This window comes from Phaseolus vulgaris, chromosome 9 (assembly GCF_051622355.1).
Source record: "Phaseolus vulgaris cultivar YP4 chromosome 9, ASM5162235v1, whole genome shotgun sequence".
Lineage (NCBI taxonomy): Eukaryota > Viridiplantae > Streptophyta > Magnoliopsida > Fabales > Fabaceae > Phaseolus > Phaseolus vulgaris.
The window spans coordinates 647,501-657,500 of NC_143506.1; positions in this window are offsets into that span (position 1 = coordinate 647,501).

Here is a 10,000-nt window from a genome sequence, read left to right on the forward strand (position 1 = left end):
TTGATACCAAACTTTCTAGACCTCATTCTGCATGCATTTGTGACACTTTCAAACCAACAAAACTCAAAAACCACCACTTTGAAAATTTCATGATTCTTGGCACACCACCAAGTCACAAAATCAAGCCAAAACACCAAAATCTTGGAACTTGGCTATGCACCAACCATGCCAAGATCAATTCCTTTTGATCCCAAACTTCTCCCACATCACTTTGAAGGCATTTGTGAGGATTGAGTCCAGCCACTTTTCCAAAACCATGATTTTCGTTTTTCACCAAAATCACCACCAAGTCACAAAATCAAGCCAAAAATCCAAAATCATGGAACTTGGCTATGCACCAACCATGCCAAGATCAATTCCTTTTGATCCCAAACTTCTCCCACATCACTTTGAAGGCATTTGTGAGAATTGAGTCCAGCCACTTTTCCAAAACCATGATTTTCGTTTTTCACCAAAATCACCACCAAGTCACAAAATCAAGCCAAAAATCCAAAATCATGGAACTTGGCTATGCACCAACCATGCCAAGATCAACTCCTTTTGATCCCAAACTTCTCCCACATCACTTTGAAGGCATTTGTGAGGATTGAGTCCAGCCACTTTTCCAAAACCATGATTTTCGTTTTTCACCAAAATCACCACCAAGTCACAAAATCAAGCCAAAAATCCAAAATCATGGAACTTGGCTATGCACCAACCATGCCAAGATCAATTCCTTTTGATCCCAAACTTCTCCCACATCAATTTGAAGGCATTTGTGAGGATTGAGTCCAGCCACTTTTCCAAAACCATGATTTTCGTTTTTCACCAAAATCACCACCAAGTCACAAAATCAAGCCAAAAATCCAAAATCATGGAACTTGGCTATGCACCAACCATGCCAAGATCAATTCCTTTTGATCCCAAACTTCTCCCACATCACTTTGAAGGCATTTGTGAGAATTGAGTCCAGCCACTTTTCCAAAACCATGATTTTCGTTTTTCACCAAAATCACCACCAAGTCACAAAATCAAGCCAAAAATCCAAAATCATGGAACTTGGCTATGCACCAACCATGCCAAGATCAATTCCTTTTGATCCCAAACTTCTCCCACATCACTTTGAAGGCATTTGTGAGGATTCAGTCCAGCCACTTTTCCAAAACAATGATTTTCGTTTTTCACCAAAATCACCACCAAGCCACAAAATCAAGCCAAAACACCAAAATCATGAACTTGGCTATGCACCAACCATGTCAAGATCAATTCCTTTTGATCCCAAACTTCTCCCACATCACTTTGAAGGCATTTGTGAGGATTGAGTCCAGCCACTTTTCCAAAACCAACATTTTCGTTTTTCACCAAAATCACCACCAAGTCACAAAATCATGAACTTGGCTATGCACCAACCATGCCAAGATCAATTCCTTTTGATCCCAAACTTCTCCCACATCACTTTGAAGGCATTTGTGAGAATTGAGTCCAGCCACTTTTCCAAAACCATGATTTTCGTTTTTCACCAAAATCACCACCAAGTCACAAAATCAAGCCAAAAATCCAAAATCATGGAACTTGGCTATGCACCAACCATGTCAAAATCAATTCCTTTTGATCCCAAACTTCTCCCACATCACTTTGAAGGCATTTGTGAGGATTGAGTCCAGCCACTTTTCCAAAACCATGATTTTCGTTTTTCACCAAAATCACCACCAAGTCACAAAATCAAGCCAAAAATCCAAAATCATGGAACTTGGCTATGCACCAACCATGCCAAGATCAATTCCTTTTGATCCCAAACTTCTCCCACATCACTTTGAAGGCATTTGTGAGGATTGAGTCCAGCCACTTTTCCAAAACAATGATTTTCGTTTTTCACCAAAATCACCACCAAGCCACAAAATCAAGCCAAAACACCAAAATCATGAACTTGGCTATGCACCAACCATGTCAAGATCAATTCCTTTTGATCCCAAACTTCTCCCACATCACTTTGAAGGCATTTGTGAGGATTGAGTCCAGCCACTTTTCCAAAACCAACATTTTCGTTTTTCACCAAAATCACCACCAAGTCACAAAATCATGAACTTGGCTATGCACCAACCATGCCAAGATCAATTCCTTTTGATCCCAAACTTCTCCCACATCACTTTGAAGGCATTTGTGAGAATTGAGTCCAGCCACTTTTCCAAAACCATGATTTTCGTTTTTCACCAAAATCACCACCAAGTCACAAAATCAAGCCAAAAATCCAAAATCATGGAACTTGGCTATGCACCAACCATGTCAAAATCAATTCCTTTTGATCCCAAACTTCTCCCACATCACTTTGAAGGCATTTGTGAGGATTGAGTCCAGCCACTTTTCCAAAACCATGATTTTCGTTTTTCACCAAAATCACCACCAAGTCACAAAATCAAGCCAAAAATCCAAAATCATGGAACTTGGCTATGCACCAACCATGCCAAGATCAATTCCTTTTGATCCCAAACTTCTCCCACATCACTTTGAAGGCATTTGTGAGGATTGAGTCCAGCCACTTTTCCAAAACAATGATTTTCGTTTTTCACCAAAATCACCACCAAGCCACAAAATCAAGCCAAAACACCAAAATCATGAACTTGGCTATGCACCAACCATGTCAAGATCAATTCCTTTTGATCCCAAACTTCTCCCACATCACTTTGAAGGCATTTGTGAGGATTGAGTCCAGCCACTTTTCCAAAACCAACATTTTCGTTTTTCACCAAAATCACCACCAAGTCACAAAATCATGAACTTGGCTATGCACCAACCATGCCAAGATCAATTCCTTTTGATCCCAAACTTCTCCCACATCACTTTGAAGGCATTTGTGAGAATTGAGTCCAGCCACTTTTCCAAAACCATGATTTTCGTTTTTCACCAAAATCACCACCAAGTCACAAAATCAAGCCAAAAATCCAAAATCATGGAACTTGGCTATGCACCAACCATGTCAAAATCAATTCCTTTTGATCCCAAACTTCTCCCACATCACTTTGAAGGCATTTGTGAGGATTGAGTCCAGCCACTTTTCCAAAACCATGATTTTCGTTTTTCACCAAAATCACCACCAAGTCACAAAATCAAGCCAAAAATCCAAAATCATGGAACTTGGCTATGCACCAACCATGCCAAGATCAATTCCTTTTGATCCCAAACTTCTCCCACATCACTTTGAAGGCATTTGTGAGGATTGAGTCCAGCCACTTTTCCAAAACAATGATTTTCGTTTTTCACCAAAATCACCACCAAGCCACAAAATCAAGCCAAAACACCAAAATCATGAACTTGGCTATGCACCAACCATGTCAAGATCAATTCCTTTTGATCCCAAACTTCTCCCACATCACTTTGAAGGCATTTGTGAGGATTGAGTCCAGCCACTTTTCCAAAACCAACATTTTCGTTTTTCACCAAAATCACCACCAAGTCACAAAATCATGAACTTGGCTATGCACCAACCATGCCAAGATCAATTCCTTTTGATCCCAAACTTCTCCCACATCACTTTGAAGGCATTTGTGAGAATTGAGTCCAGCCACTTTTCCAAAACCATGATTTTCGTTTTTCACCAAAATCACCACCAAGTCACAAAATCAAGCCAAAAATCCAAAATCATGGAACTTGGCTATGCACCAACCATGTCAAAATCAATTCCTTTTGATCCCAAACTTCTCCCACATCACTTTGAAGGCATTTGTGAGGATTGAGTCCAGCCACTTTTCCAAAACCATGATTTTCGTTTTTCACCAAAATCACCATCAAGTCACAAAATCAAGCCAAAAATCCAAAATCATGGAACTTGGCTATGCACCAACCATGTCAAAATCAATTCCTTTTGATCCCAAACTTCTCCCACATCACTTTGAATGCATTTGTGAGGATTGAGTCCAGCCACTTTTCCAAAACCATGATTTTCGTTTTTCACCAAAATCACCATCAAGTCACAAAATCAAGCCAAAAATCCAAAATCATGGAACTTGGCTATGCACCAACCATGCCAAGATCAATTCCTTTTGATCCCAAACTTCTCCCACATCACTTTGAAGGCATTTGTGAGGATTGAGTCCAGCCACTTTTCCAAAACCATGATTTTCGTTTTTCACCAAAATCACCATCAAGTCACAAAATCAAGCCAAAAATCCAAAATCATGGAACTTGGCTATGCACCAACCATGCCAAGATCAATTCCTTTTGATCCCAAACTTCTCCCACATCACTTTGAAGGCATTTGTGAGGATTGAGTCCAGCCACTTTTCCAAAACCATGATTTTCGTTTTTCACCAAAATCACCATCAAGTCACAAAATCAAGCCAAAAATCCAAAATCATGGAACTTGGCTATGCACCAACCATGCCAAGATCAATTCCTTTTGATCCCAAACTTCTCCCACATCACTTTGAATGCATTTGTGAGGATTGAGTCCAGCCACTTTTCCAAAACCATGATTTTCGTTTTTCACCAAAATCACCACCAAGCCACAAAATCAAGCCAAAAATCCAAAATCATGAACTTGGCTATGCACCAACCATGCCAAGATCAATTCCTTTTGATCCCAAACTTCTCCCACATCACTTAGGAGGCATTTGTGAGGATTGAGTCCAGCCAGTTTTCCAAAACCATGATTTTCGTTTTTCACCAAAATCACCACCAAGTCACAAAATCAAGCCAAAAATCCAAAATCATGGAACTTGGCTATGCACCAACCATGTCAAAATCAATTCCTTTTGATCCCAAACTTCTCCCACATCACTTTGAAGGCATTTGTGAGGATTGAGTCCAGCCAGTTTTCCAAAACCATGATTTTCGTTTTTCACCAAAATCACCACCAAGCCACAAAATCAAGCCAAAACACCAAAATCATGAACTTGGCTATGCACCAACCATGTCAAGATCAATTCCTTTTGATCCCAAACTTCTCCCACATCACTTTGAAGGCATTTGTGAGGATTGAGTCCAGCCAGTTTTCCAAAACCAACATTTTCGTTTTTCACCAAAATCACCACCAAGCCACAAAATCATGAACTTGGCTATGCACCAACCATGTCAAAATCAATTCCTTTTGATCCCAAACTTCTCCCACATCACTTTGAAGGCATTTGTGAGGATTGAGTCCAGCCAGTTTTCCAAAACCATGATTTTCGTTTTTCACCAAAATCACCACCAATCCACAAAATGAAGCCAAAAATCCAAAATCATGAACTTGGCTATGCACCAACCATGTTAAGATCAATTCCTTTTGCTCCCAAACTTCTCCCACATCACTTTGAAGGCATTTGTGAGGATTGAGTCCAGCCACTTTTCCAAAACCATGATTTTCGTTTTTCACCAAAATCACCATCAAGTCACAAAATCAAGCCAAAAATCCAAAATCATGGAACTTGGCTATGCACCAACCATGCCAAGATCAATTCCTTTTGATCCCAAACTTCTCCCACATCACTTTGAAGGCATTTGTGAGGATTGAGTCCAGCCACTTTTCCAAAACAATGATTTTCGTTTTTCACCAAAATCACCACCAAGCCACAAAATCAAGCCAAAACACCAAAATCATGAACTTGGCTATGCACCAACCATGTCAAGATCAATTCCTTTTGATCCCAAACTTCTCCCACATCACTTTGAAGGCATTTGTGAGGATTGAGTCCAGCCACTTTTCCAAAACCAACATTTTCGTTTTTCACCAAAATCACCACCAAGTCACAAAATCATGAACTTGGCTATGCACCAACCATGCCAAGATCAATTCCTTTTGATCCCAAACTTCTCCCACATCACTTTGAAGGCATTTGTGAGAATTGAGTCCAGCCACTTTTCCAAAACCATGATTTTCGTTTTTCACCAAAATCACCACCAAGTCACAAAATCAAGCCAAAAATCCAAAATCATGGAACTTGGCTATGCACCAACCATGTCAAAATCAATTCCTTTTGATCCCAAACTTCTCCCACATCACTTTGAAGGCATTTGTGAGGATTGAGTCCAGCCACTTTTCCAAAACCATGATTTTCGTTTTTCACCAAAATCACCATCAAGTCACAAAATCAAGCCAAAAATCCAAAATCATGGAACTTGGCTATGCACCAACCATGTCAAAATCAATTCCTTTTGATCCCAAACTTCTCCCACATCACTTTGAATGCATTTGTGAGGATTGAGTCCAGCCACTTTTCCAAAACCATGATTTTCGTTTTTCACCAAAATCACCATCAAGTCACAAAATCAAGCCAAAAATCCAAAATCATGGAACTTGGCTATGCACCAACCATGCCAAGATCAATTCCTTTTGATCCCAAACTTCTCCCACATCACTTTGAAGGCATTTGTGAGGATTGAGTCCAGCCACTTTTCCAAAACCATGATTTTCGTTTTTCACCAAAATCACCATCAAGTCACAAAATCAAGCCAAAAATCCAAAATCATGGAACTTGGCTATGCACCAACCATGCCAAGATCAATTCCTTTTGATCCCAAACTTCTCCCACATCACTTTGAAGGCATTTGTGAGGATTGAGTCCAGCCACTTTTCCAAAACCATGATTTTCGTTTTTCACCAAAATCACCACCAAGGCACAAAATCAAGCCAAAAATCCAAAATCATGAACTTGGCTATGCACCAACCATGTCAAGATCAATTCCTTTTGATCCCAAACTTCTCCCACATCACTTTGGAGGCATTTGTGAGGATTGAGTCCAGCCACTTTTCCAAAACCATGATTTTCGTTTTTCACCAAAATCACCACCAAGTCACAAAATCAAGCCAAAAATCCAAAATCATGGAACTTGGCTATGCACCAACCATGTCAAAATCAATTCCTTTTGATCCCAAACTTCTCCCACATCACTTTGAAGGCATTTGTGAGGATTGAGTCCAGCCACTTTTCCAAAACCATGATTTTCGTTTTTCACCAAAATCACCACCAAGCCACAAAATCAAGCCAAAACACCAAAATCATGAACTTGGCTATGCACCAACCATGTCAAGATCAATTCCTTTTGATCCCAAACTTCTCCCACATCACTTTGAAGGCATTTGTGAGGATTGAGTCCAGCCACTTTTCCAAAACCATGATTTTCGTTTTTCACCAAAATCACCACCAAGCCACAAAATCAAGCCAAAAATCCAAAATCATGAACTTGGCTATGCACCAACCATGCCAAGATCAATTCCTTTTGATCCCAAACTTCTCCCACATCACTTTGAAGGCATTTGTGAGGATTGAGTCCAGCCACTTTTCCAAAACCATGATTTTCGTTTTTCACCAAAATCACCATCAAGTCACAAAATCAAGCCAAAAATCCAAAATCATGGAACTTGGCTATGCACCAACCATGTCAAAATCAATTCCTTTTGATCCCAAACTTCTCCCACATCACTTTGAATGCATTTGTGAGGATTGAGTCCAGCCACTTTTCCAAAACCATGATTTTCGTTTTTCACCAAAATCACCATCAAGTCACAAAATCAAGCCAAAAATCCAAAATCATGGAACTTGGCTATGCACCAACCATGCCAAGATCAATTCCTTTTGATCCCAAACTTCTCCCACATCACTTTGAAGGCATTTGTGAGGATTGAGTCCAGCCACTTTTCCAAAACCATGATTTTCGTTTTTCACCAAAATCACCATCAAGTCACAAAATCAAGCCAAAAATCCAAAATCATGGAACTTGGCTATGCACCAACCATGCCAAGATCAATTCCTTTTGATCCCAAACTTCTCCCACATCACTTTGAAGGCATTTGTGAGGATTGAGTCCAGCCACTTTTCCAAAACCATGATTTTCGTTTTTCACCAAAATCACCACCAAGTCACAAAATCAAGCCAAAAATCCAAAATCATGGAACTTGGCTATGCACCAACCATGTCAAAATCAATTCCTTTTGATCCCAAACTTCTCCCACATCACTTTGAAGGCATTTGTGAGGATTGAGTCCAGCCACTTTTCCAAAACCATGATTTTCGTTTTTCACCAAAATCACCACCAAGTCACAAAATCAAGCCAAAAATCCAAAATCATGGAACTTGGCTATGCACCAACCATGCCAAGATCAACTCCTTTTGATCCCAAACTTCTCCCACATCACTTTGAAGGCATTTGTGAGGATTGAGTCCAGCCACTTTTCCAAAACAATGATTTTCGTTTTTCACCAAAATCACCACCAAGCCACAAAATCAAGCCAAAACACCAAAATCATGAACTTGGCTATGCACCAACCATGTCAAGATCAATTCCTTTTGATCCCAAACTTCTCCCACATCACTTTGAAGGCATTTGTGAGGATTGAGTCCAGCCACTTTTCCAAAACCAACATTTTCGTTTTTCACCAAAATCACCACCAAGTCACAAAATCATGAACTTGGCTATGCACCAACCATGCCAAGATCAATTCCTTTTGATCCCAAACTTCTCCCACATCACTTTGAAGGCATTTGTGAGAATTGAGTCCAGCCACTTTTCCAAAACCATGATTTTCGTTTTTCACCAAAATCACCACCAAGTCACAAAATCAAGCCAAAAATCCAAAATCATGGAACTTGGCTATGCACCAACCATGCCAAGATCAATTCCTTTTGATCCCAAACTTCTCCCACATCACTTTGAAGGCATTTGTGAGGATTGAGTCCAGCCACTTTTCCAAAACAATGATTTTCGTTTTTCACCAAAATCACCACCAAGCCACAAAATCAAGCCAAAACACCAAAATCATGAACTTGGCTATGCACCAACCATGTCAAGATCAATTCCTTTTGATCCCAAACTTCTCCCACATCACTTTGAAGGCATTTGTGAGGATTGAGTGCAGCCACTTTTCCAAAACCAACATTTTCGTTTTTCACCAAAATCACCACCAAGTCACAAAATCATGAACTTGGCTATGCACCAACCATGCCAAGATCAATTCCTTTTGATCCCAAACTTCTCCCACATCACTTTGAAGGCATTTGTGAGAATTGAGTCCAGCCACTTTTCCAAAACCATGATTTTCGTTTTTCACCAAAATCACCACCAAGTCACAAAATCAAGCCAAAAATCCAAAATCATGGAACTTGGCTATGCACCAACCATGCCAAGATCAATTCCTTTTGATCCCAAACTTCTCCCACATCACTTTGAAGGCATTTGTGAGGATTGAGTCCAGCCACTTTTCCAAAACAATGATTTTCGTTTTTCACCAAAATCACCACCAAGCCACAAAATCAAGCCAAAACACCAAAATCATGAACTTGGCTATGCACCAACCATGTCAAGATCAATTCCTTTTGATCCCAAACTTCTCCCACATCACTTTGAAGGCATTTGTGAGGATTGAGTCCAGCCACTTTTCCAAAACCAACATTTTCGTTTTTCACCAAAATCACCACCAAGTCACAAAATCATGAACTTGGCTATGCACCAACCATGCCAAGATCAATTCCTTTTGATCCCAAACTTCTCCCACATCACTTTGAAGGCATTTGTGAGAATTGAGTCCAGCCACTTTTCCAAAACCATGATTTTCGTTTTTCACCAAAATCACCACCAAGTCACAAAATCAAGCCAAAAATCCAAAATCATGGAACTTGGCTATGCACCAACCATGTCAAAATCAATTCCTTTTGATCCCAAACTTCTCCCACATCACTTTGAAGGCATTTGTGAGGATTGAGTCCAGCCACTTTTCCAAAACCATGATTTTCGTTTTTCACCAAAATCACCACCAAGTCACAAAATCAAGCCAAAAATCCAAAATCATGGAACTTGGCTATGCACCAACCATGCCAAGATCAATTCCTTTTGATCCCAAACTTCTCCCACATCACTTTGAAGGCATTTGTGAGGATTGAGTCCAGCCACTTTTCCAAAACAATGATTTTCGTTTTTCACCAAAATCACCACCAAGCCACAAAATCAAGCCAAAACACCAAAATCATGAACTTGGCTATGCACCAACCATGTCAAGATCAATTCCTTTTGATCCCAAACTTCTCCCACATCACTTTGAAGGCATTTGTGA